The following is a 10,398-nucleotide window of genomic DNA, read 5'->3' on the forward strand; positions in this document are numbered from 1 at the left end:
ATTTTAAGTTAATCACCACATAGTTTTGTTTTCTACTGTACAATGTTTTTAAAAATTAGTCACAAGTTTGTTCTCAAAGCTATTTCTTTTTATTTTTTTATTATTTGATGTGCCCTGACCCTCAGGGCGTTCAGCAGGGACCTAGGGCAGGGGAGAGAGACTGAGGCGGGACAAGAGACATGAAGAATGAGAGCAAGACAGGTTGCTGATCAAGCTCTGAAAACTTTACTTCAGGGATGGCAATATAAGAATAAACAAGAGGAGGCTTCAAGGGGGGGGGGAAGAGCCCTGGGGGCTTTCCGAAGACCAGGTAGCAATCTTCAGTGTCTGGAACCAGCAGTCACAGTGTCCTCCACACCCACAAATATTCTTACTGTTAGACTACACATGTTCTCTCAGGGTTGTATGTGTAAGCTAGTAAATTCCCACAAGGCCATTGTTAAGGTCATGGCTCCTGGCATTGATGTTTAATGCTTATTATATTTCTTTTATTATTTTGTGTGTATTGGTGTCTTCTCTGTATTTATGCTTGTGCATTATGTATGTGAAGTGACCTTGGGGGTCAGGAAGAGGGCACTGGATCTCCTGAGACTTGTTAATGGGAGTACTAGGATTGAACCTGTGTCCTCTGGAAGAGCATTCAGTACTCAACATTGCTACAACACATTAAAGCTATTTTAAAAACTTCATCTTTAATAATTTAGCAAGACCAAAATTCTTTAGGGAAATTAGATGCTTTTTCTCAATTCATTTCTTAGCATTTTATATCTCTCAAGAAACATGGACAAATCAATACTATAAAACATTATATAACTATATAGGTATATATCACTTCTAAATGTAAATATTTACAGTGATGACTATATGTGTATGTGTATGTACATTTTAAAATTTTGGGACATTAAATATTATATTTAGAATTCCTACTTAGTGTCTCTGTTATATTCAGCATACCTCTGTATATCTGAGTTTCTTTGAGGACTAAATGATGTAGATGAATCTTAATTGTAGATGAAGTGTGGGTTGTTACTCTATATCTAATTTTCCTTGTATGTTCAACAATATTTTTTTTTATTACTTTTTGATATTTTTTTTATTACTTTTGAAGTTGAGGCTAGCTAAAACTTAATGACAATCCTTCCTCTACTTCTTGGCAGTTACAGATGTACACTGCCATGTGCAACAAGAAATAACTTTTTATTAATTAGGACTAGTGGCCATGTAGTGGTCATTTATTGTGGTTCTTCATTGTGACCTATAATGCAATACTCAAGGAAAGGAGGAGAAAAAGAAAATCAGGTTATTTCATCCAGCTACTCATTTGGTAGGAGCCTACAGTGGAAGTTAATGACTATGGCTTCCTAGCTCCATAGCAGTTCTTGGGTAAAATGAGAGGCGTCATTCATTTTATCCAAAGTAGTTTAATTAACAAGCATATACTTAAAGTTATATGTTATAGAAATTTGGCCTTAAATAAATATTAGAGTTACATCATTTACATCCTACTTTGATAACAATTACATACACACACACACACCCAATTTATTTACATAATGATACAATAGACATCATTGGTATTAAATGGTTAAGACACATTAAAATATGAATGAGCCTTATTTGAGCATTTGGTGATTTGTAAATCAGGTGGTAAAATATTCATTGATTCATACCATGAATATATGTGCCAGCAACCATTCTCAGTCTGGTCTACTTAGTACAGATAGAGTACATTTACTATAATTCTAAAGGACACTAGGATCTTTTGACTGGCAAAGTCAACTTAATAAGAAAGTCCTTTGAAGTTTCATCCAGCCATACGTTTACAAACATTCTAACTGGCATTCTTCTTCATATCAAACGGCTTTGTCTACACTGTGGCTTAGTGTGGCCACCACCAATAGTCACAGCCAAATCCCTTGGATAACTTGTTGCAACATTTAGACAGGCACATGGTGTTTCATCTTGCCCTTGCACTTTGTAGAGACATCTCTTTTACTAACAGCCTCTGCTAGCATCACCTATCTGTCTCGCTTTTCTCAGCCTCCATAAAGAGAGCTAAAGCCTTGCTCTGGATTGGGTTTTGGTTTGAGGGAATGCTGTGTCTGGTTTGTTCTTCTATCCAGTCCACTAAAGTTTTCTATGTTAGCACAGAGTCGTTATGTGTTCTTCTCATTCTTTTGTTTACTGGACCAGCACTCTTAATTCCCTTCAAGATCTTTCTCCTTATGTTTGTCATTTATGTCCTTATGTATGGAGGCCTAGCTTTCAAACTATGGCTTTCTGCATGCTTTCCTCTTTATGCTCAGTCTTTTTTAACTTTTCATTTAAATTGAGAAATGAACTATTTTTCTTTCCACTAGAACACTTAGAGGTTGTTGCAATGTTATTAATTGGCCTAATTTCAACACTGTCATGTCTTTGAGAATAGAGAGGCCCAAGGGGAGGGAAAGACATGGAAAAATGACCCATTGGACAAGTAGTCAGAGCACACACATTTATCAATTAAATGTGCTGCATTATATATGTGCAACTCATTGTTCCTCAAAACAATTATAATATTAACATCAAAAATCACTAATCACGAGCCACCAAAAAAGATTTAACAGTGAAATAAGTAAAAATATTGCAACTATTATAAAAATGTGAAATACAGATGTAAATTTGGAAAAATGGTGTCAATATACTTTCTCAATATAAGGTTGCCACATAACTTTGATCACTAAAACAAAACAACACAAAACTAAATACCCTACACTACATACAAGGTACAATACAATGTGGCACAACAGAATTAAGTATGTCTATAATTATTATTTCCATTTTACACAATAGCAAACTAAAATTCAGTGTGGTTATTTACTTGCTTCAGGTAACAATATAAATGGCAGAATTGGCTGTCAATGTACTTGTCTGATAGATTATTTTTTTAATTTTAATTTTCTGTTTATTTTTTGAGAATTTCACGTATGCATACAATGTATTTTGATGCCTTTAAAACCACCTAACCATGTTTACTTTTATTGATTATTGAAAAGGAATCTTTTAAAAAGATTTATTTTTGTTTTATGTATATGTGGTGTATGCCTTCTTGTATGTATGGGTATTACCTATGTGCATGTTCCTATGGAGGACAGAGAGGGTGTTGAAACTCCTGTAGCTGAGTTACAGATGATTGTGAGCCCCATTTTGAGCCAGTGTGGGTGCTGGGGCTCAAATGTGGTCCTTTGAATGAGTAGATAATGCCATTAACTACTGAGCCACTTCTCCAGCCCCTGAAAAGGAATCTTTAAATCAGCTTTTAATGCAGCAAAAAATTTTGTTTGACTTAATACATTTCTCACTTTATAATCTACAACTGCAGCCTGGAAAGCCTTGTCCAAGTTTCCATGGCAGCTTGACTCCATGCTAATTCACCTATCTGATCTTCCACATCAACTTCAGAATGGGTCGCGCTTCCTTCTTAGAAGCTGAAGAACATGCGGTAAGAGATAAAATGGCTTGCCCAAAGGCATGTGATTAGGACTCTGGATTGTTGTCCTTGCTTCTGAAGACTTTTTTCCCTTGCAACAAAATCCTGGAGAGACCCAAGAACTGCAAAAGCTGACACAAGTTCTAGATCATTTAATAAAACCCACCCAATATGTCTGTTGGGTAATAATACACATTACTGTTTACTGAGCTGTTTGTTCTACTAAGTATTTTTTCGTTATCTTTCACTTAGTTTTTACAACAATCTACACCAATAATTTTCTTGCTGTTTTGGAAACATAGACACTTAGTGTTATAAATGTTAATTTTTCTCCAGTCTGATATTGTGACTGAAGTTCTACAGGTAGCCACAAGACATATGCTTTTACCAGCCTCTTGTATCCACTTTTCATAGACCTTCTTGGATGCTCCTTGATCAAACTTTTCCTATTAGTGCAGTCCCTTGAAACTTACATGAACAATCCTAAGTTTGTGTTTTCTTAGCAGATTTCTTCTTAAAAAATTATTATTTATGTAGTTAGTCATTTTCCATCGTATCCACTGCACTTGTAAGGGATCTGAGCTAGACAAGTTTTTTTTTTTCTGTACTTAATCATATCTTGATGATACCTCTAGTGACTTCTGTATAATTTTCAGATGTGCAGGAGTTCACTCACTGCCTTTGAGGAAGTGAGGATTTTTAACAGAATATGGTTGGATTCAGGAAATAAAAAAGGCTTGACAAGGGCTTAAGGAGATTCTTTTTAAAATACTATTGCATTTTTTTTTTTTTTTGCTGAGAGTTCTGTTAATTGAAAAATCTACAGTAACGATAAGGGAAGCCCTCTGAATGCTTTTTGATTCAGGCACTCAGTGAGGGAAATCTTTTATAAAAACCACTGGGAAAGGTAAAGCAAGACAGATGGCTAAAAAGAAGGACAATCTAAATCCACTTTTAATTTGACATTGACAATGCTTTAAGTCATGTCTAGTGGCTTTCAGTTGCTCACAGGATGGTGAACAAAGTCCTTCTCTGGACAGTAGGTCTACGCTTTGCATAACCTCTTCTCAACCATTTTCTGTTTTTCTAACACTTTTCTACCATGAAGTTAGGTGCATTCTGTTCTCTCTGTCTGAATGAAGCCTGATATTCTTTATGAGTGAAAACTCACATTTCAAGCAGTTATACATATTTACTAAATGGTTGCTTTGGTCCAATGCAAGGAAGAAATACAAGGCGTAGATTGGTAAATCTTGTCTCAAGTTATCTAAATTTAGTTTTTGAAAATATCTTAAAACTAATGAAAGAAAAAAAAACAATTTAGGGAACTAATAAAAAAATCACAAGGAAGTGTGTGAGAGACATCAGGTAAAGATTACTAGGCACGTCAACTTAGTTCATACTCTCAAATTTCTTGAACTCCCTCAATGATGTAAAAGATCTTCACATTTGGATATAATTCAATCAACAAATGACCCTTATTCTTTTTATCTGCAGGTAAGAGTCGGGGAGACTGGGTAGTGAAGGTAAGTGGACAATTATGACGAGAGTGTGTCCATGTCTCCTTCTTCCTTCTGATAGTATTTTCCTGTGTTTGGCTACTGAAATGGACATATACCATCCAACGAGGAGACAGAAAATTACTGTCACTGTCCTGGAAGTTCAAGATAGAATTACTTACTTCAATATTTATAACAGATTTTAAACTTACCTCTGAGCTAATATAAAACTTGGGACTAGCTTTTAGAAGCATAATAATCCAATACCTGGTTAGCTTCTTTCACCAGCTTTTATATTCTCACCCACATTACTACACTCTTGCAGGGTTTACAACTGTATTTCATGTAAGAGACTAGCATGCCACAGATACCTCAATTCTGTACATTTTTTTTCACTTAAAATGTCTTGGAAAACCATCATAGCAGTTTGCATAGATCTTCTTTCATCTGTTTTATAGCTGCATAGTATTCCATGGTATGGATTTTGCAGAACTCATTGCATTATTATATGCATGGGGATTATATAGTTTCAAATATCTTACACCAGCAAACATTCTAGAAAGCATTTAGTCTTTCTCCATACCCAATCTATAGAAATTTCTTCTGTTCTTATATTGTTACATAAGCATACATCCACATGAAATAAGGTAGCAACCTGCACAAGTTTGGTGGCTCAAATATGATCATGAAATTATAACAAATTTACACAGTAGACAACTGACATTAAAGCAAATAAATTGACACTAGCTATTTTAACCTAGTGGGGGATGGAGTTTATTTGAAGTGAAATGATGTTTTATGACAAGAATTTTGTTAACAATGGTTGTAGTGTGATATCACCTGATAGTTCACATTTCATACCACACACACACATAACTTTGGTCAGAGATTTCTTTTCTGCAATGAACAGTGCAGCTGCAGAGACATATTAGCTGGCCAAAATGCTGGGAAACAAGGAAGCATTGAGTGCTTAGCCCTAAATAGGACACAAATAGTTCACTCCTTTCAAGGATCATGGAATGTTGTGGAAAAGACAGCAGGAAAAAAGTAAGACCTGGAGGATGGGATGGAATAGTGTGAAATGCTGTCTTCCAGACATGGTATGGCCATTTACCTCTTTTTTTTTTATTAAATGTTTTTTTATTTACATTTCAAATGTTACCCCCTTTCCTAGTTTCCCCTCTGAAATCCGCTATCCCCTTTCCCTACCCCCTTGTTCACCAACCCACCCACTCCTGCTTCCTGGCCCTGGCATTCCCTTACATTGGGCATAGAGCCTCTCCTCCTATTGATTAGCTGGAGCCATGAGTTCCACCATGTGTACTCTCTGGTTGGTGGTTTAGTCCCTGAGAGCTCTGGGGGTATTGGTAAGTTTATATTGTTGTTCCTCCTATGGGGCTGCAAACCCCTTCAGATCCTTGGGTCCTTTCTCTAGCTCCTATATTGGGGTCTCTGTGCTCAGTCCAATGGTTGGCTGCAAGCATCCACCTCTGTATTTGTTCAGGCACCGGCAGAGCCTCTCAGGAGTCAGGTATAACAGACTTCTGCCAGTAAGCACTTGTTGGCATCCACAATAGTGTCTGGGTTTGGTGACTATATATGGGATGGATCCCCAGGTGGGGCAGTCTCTGGATTGCCCTTCCTTCAGTCTCTGCTCCATAGTTTGTCTCTGTAGCTCCTTCCATGGGTATTTTGTTCGCCCTTCTAAGAAGGACTGAAGTATCCATACTTTGGTTTTCCTTCTTCTTGAGCTTCATTTGGTCTGTGAATTGTATCGTGGGTATTCTGAGCTTCTGGGCTAATATCCACTTATCAGTGAGTGCATACCATGTGTGTTCTTTTGTGATTGGGTTACCTCACTCAGGATGATTTAACTTTACTACACAGTTTTAATGTGTTTATTACATATGTTAGCTATATATAATAGTGGAATTCATCATGACATTTTCATATATGTGTGATATAATGTACTCTGCTCAGATTCACTCATTACCTGTATGGGATCCTTTCCTCTCCTGTTCATTCCTTTAATCTTCCCAAAAGTCCCTGTCCCCTACTTCATATCTTTTAGGAGTGGAAGGAGGTGATCCAATGAGTTTCATTAGTATTTCCTTGAGGAACTTGAATGAGCAGTTATTACAGCTGCATGGAAACCTTACCACAGGCTTACACCTCTGGAGAAAATGTCTTTCTCAGCCTCAGCAACAATAATGTACCTAGAGATGTTCAGGGTGAGGGGTAGTCTTGTGAATTCTTCCCTATTGCAACATGGGATGTTGACAAGCCCAAACTTGTTCAGGTTGCTTCAGCCATTAGAGTTTAAAAGGTCAATGGCCAGATGCATGCTCCACTATGTTCATAATAGACTTATTTATAATAGCCAGAAGCTGGAAAGAACCCAGATGTCCCTCAACAGAGGAATGAATACAGAAAATGTGGTACATTTACACAATGGAGTACTATTCAGCTATTAAAAACAATGAATTCACAAAATTCATAGGCAAATGGATGGAACTAGGAAAACCCCGCCCCTAGAGGCAGTTGCAGGTGTGGTTGCTGTACCACATGTGCATCAGTAGGTGGCAGAGAGGAAAGAGTCTATCTATGTCCCTGCTCAAGTGACTTGTGAACATCTAAATGATTAGTAGGTTAACATTCTATGAAAAAAAGTGAGTCTGAGATAACCAGCAGTCTGGAGCCAGGGTTCTCAGACAGGAAGCTAGCCTGAGATGACCACCAATCCTGTGCCATGCAGGTCAGGACTGGATCCCAGGGTGAGTAGCATGCTGGAACCCACCTATGCAGGAGTAAACCCAAGACAGTTGACTCTGACAAAGTGCCACTTGGGCAGGCGAAGAGCAAGCCCAAGATGACCACCAGACCTGCATCATACAGCCCAGACAGGGAGCTAGCCTGAGATTACCACCAGTCCTGCACCACACAGGCTGGGACCAGGGTATGTGTGGTGGAGCAGACTATGCCCAGATGACCCCAGCCTGGTGTCATAATGCGTGAGCAGGACATAGCATTCTTGAGACCATTCTTGAGAAGACTCCAGACACTCAAAAACTCCAGGCGCCACTAAGAGGAGCAAATAGGTGGTGGAGAGATGGAAGAGAAAGAGAAACCACAGGATGTACACACAATGAAGAGAGGAAGAACTGAAGACTCTAAGGTAATGATGCAAACAGCCAGTGATGTCATCTGGAACCATGGTGTGGTCTTGGACTGTGCTTCCACTGGGGGCCACATTTGGGCCCAAGACCTTGCAGCAGCAGGGGTCTGCTACCACCAAAGTCCAGGCAGACATCTTTGGTCTGGGCTGCCATCTGGGGACTTATTGATGTCTTAGGGCTGTGCAGAACTGCTTCCATTCCTCACCTGGGCATTGTTGGGGAGCTGGCCCTGGGGCCTATGAGAACAGAAGAGGTGACCCTAACCCTAGACAGCTGCAGTACTTGGGAGAGCAGCCCCTGCACATTCCCAGAGTTTCAGGTGAACTGGTCCCAAAGATATGGACATGGGTGAGCTGGCCTTGTTATTCATCTTCCATGTGGTGGCATGGGAGAGAGATACCTTCCCTCTCTGTTGTTCCTCACCATCTGCGGCATGTGGGAGACCTGGCTTTTGGGGTCACAAGAGCAAGAAAGCTGGCTTTGTCTCCTCACCACCTGCAGCACTCAGGAGAGCAGGCCCTTCAGCTCACTTGGGCACCACAGTAGAGCTGACTGTGGTGGCAAGGTGCAGGCCAGCCAGCTCTGAGGGTGTGAACATGAGAGAGCTCTCTGGCAACTTGTCTGGGGTGTGACTTGTTTGGGAGTGCCTCTCCCACCCTGCCCCTTGCCATCTATGACAGGCAGGAGAGCTAACCCTGGGGTCATGAGACTGGGAGAACTGGCCATGTCCCTCATCATCTGCAATATTCTGGGGAGGGAATCCTGCACCTTGCCTGGGCAGCAGGGTAGAGCTGGTCCTGGTAGTGGAGTGTTGCTGATGAGCAGGCCCTGAGGGCATAAGAACTGGAAAGCTAGTGGGCTATCTCAGATACCTCTTTGGCCCAGATCCAGGGCTTTGAATTAGTCTACTCCAACATCAACCCCACTGATGTTGGAGTGCATGAAGGGGCCAGTTGTAAAGATCCAAAACCACAGAATCTGCATGACACAGGGCAACAACAGGATATCAGAGAGGAGTCCCAGTGAGGTTCCAGTATTGATAGAGTAGCAGAAGCCACAGGCCTTGTACCAGATCAACAAGTCATTGCAATGTACATTTACAAACAAGGAATTATGGACAAAAGTATACGGTGGCCATACTGTGACACACTACAGCTTCCACAACAGGATTTTTTTCTCTCTGTTGGGAGGAGGTTGCAAGGGTGGAGGGTGGGTATGGGGGGAAGGGGAGATGAGTAGGGTTGGGGTGCAGGATGCGAAATTCACCAAGAACTAATAAAAACTAAAAAAAAAAAAAAATTAAAAATAATTACAAAAAAGAAGTTAGAAAAAGGCAGTGAAGCCAACACAAGGAGAAAAGGAAGCAGGTGAAGCCACTGGATTGGTAAATTATGTCAAAGGCCACCCCACTCTGAATGCAAGTTATAAAAAGATAACGCAGAGCAATGCAAAGAGCCAGAAGCTGATTGTGTTATCAAATGAACTATAGACAACCTCTAGCTAGACTGAGTGAAGAGAGAGCAAGTGTATATGATAGGAACAGAACTGGAGCATAACTCCAGATACAGCAGGGCATACCTTTAGAGTTTGTAGAGGTGCATATTGATGAATTGAAAAATTCAGACTAGAAACCTAGCTTGTAAAGATATAGTAAACTTAAATATTATGCCTACATATCTACAATCTATACAAGGGGTCTGGAAGGCTGGCATGGTGGCACACACCTTTAATCCAATTATTTGGGAGGCAGAGGCAGGCAGGTCCTGAATTTCAGGGCAGCCAGGGATATGTATGTCCCCCCTCCCCAAAGTAACTGAGTAAATAGTTAAAAATCATAACACAACATTAAGATACACACACATTGATATAGAATAAGATGATTTTATTCTATGTGACATGGTTGAAAAAAGAATTCAGAAAAAGAAAAAAAACTCCTCTATTTCAAAGAAAGAGGAAAAAAGTTTCAGAGATTAAAAAAGGAAGTTACAGGACACTCTAAAAGTGCCTAGGAAAAAGCAGGTAGTGAATGGAAAAGAAGCCAGGTGGGACATCCCAACTGCATGGCTTCCCATCTGAGGGAGGGAGACAGAAGCTTCATCCAAAGAGAAGGCAGACAAGACAGAACACTGTCAATCCTCTCTGCCAAGCCAGGAGCCCACATGAACCTCAAATCCACTTACAGGTTTTGGTAAAACATTGATTCCTCCAGCAGGTGGGTGAGCAGTTGAGAGACATCTTCTGTCATTCTGCTTAA

General features: G+C 39.8%; 1 non-coding gene across 1 annotated transcript; it reads left to right on the forward strand.

Moving 5' to 3' along the window:
- The first annotated feature begins 7,492 nt into the window (after window positions 1-7,492).
- Window positions 7,493-7,625, forward strand: LOC116092786. The gene has a single exon (XR_004119491.1). It is a non-coding gene; the product is annotated as a small nucleolar RNA SNORA17 (small nucleolar RNA).
- The last annotated feature ends 2,773 nt before the right edge of the window (window positions 7,626-10,398 follow it).

Source organism: Mastomys coucha, unplaced genomic scaffold, assembly GCF_008632895.1.
Source record: "Mastomys coucha isolate ucsf_1 unplaced genomic scaffold, UCSF_Mcou_1 pScaffold15, whole genome shotgun sequence".
Classification (NCBI taxonomy): domain Eukaryota; kingdom Metazoa; phylum Chordata; class Mammalia; order Rodentia; family Muridae; genus Mastomys; species Mastomys coucha.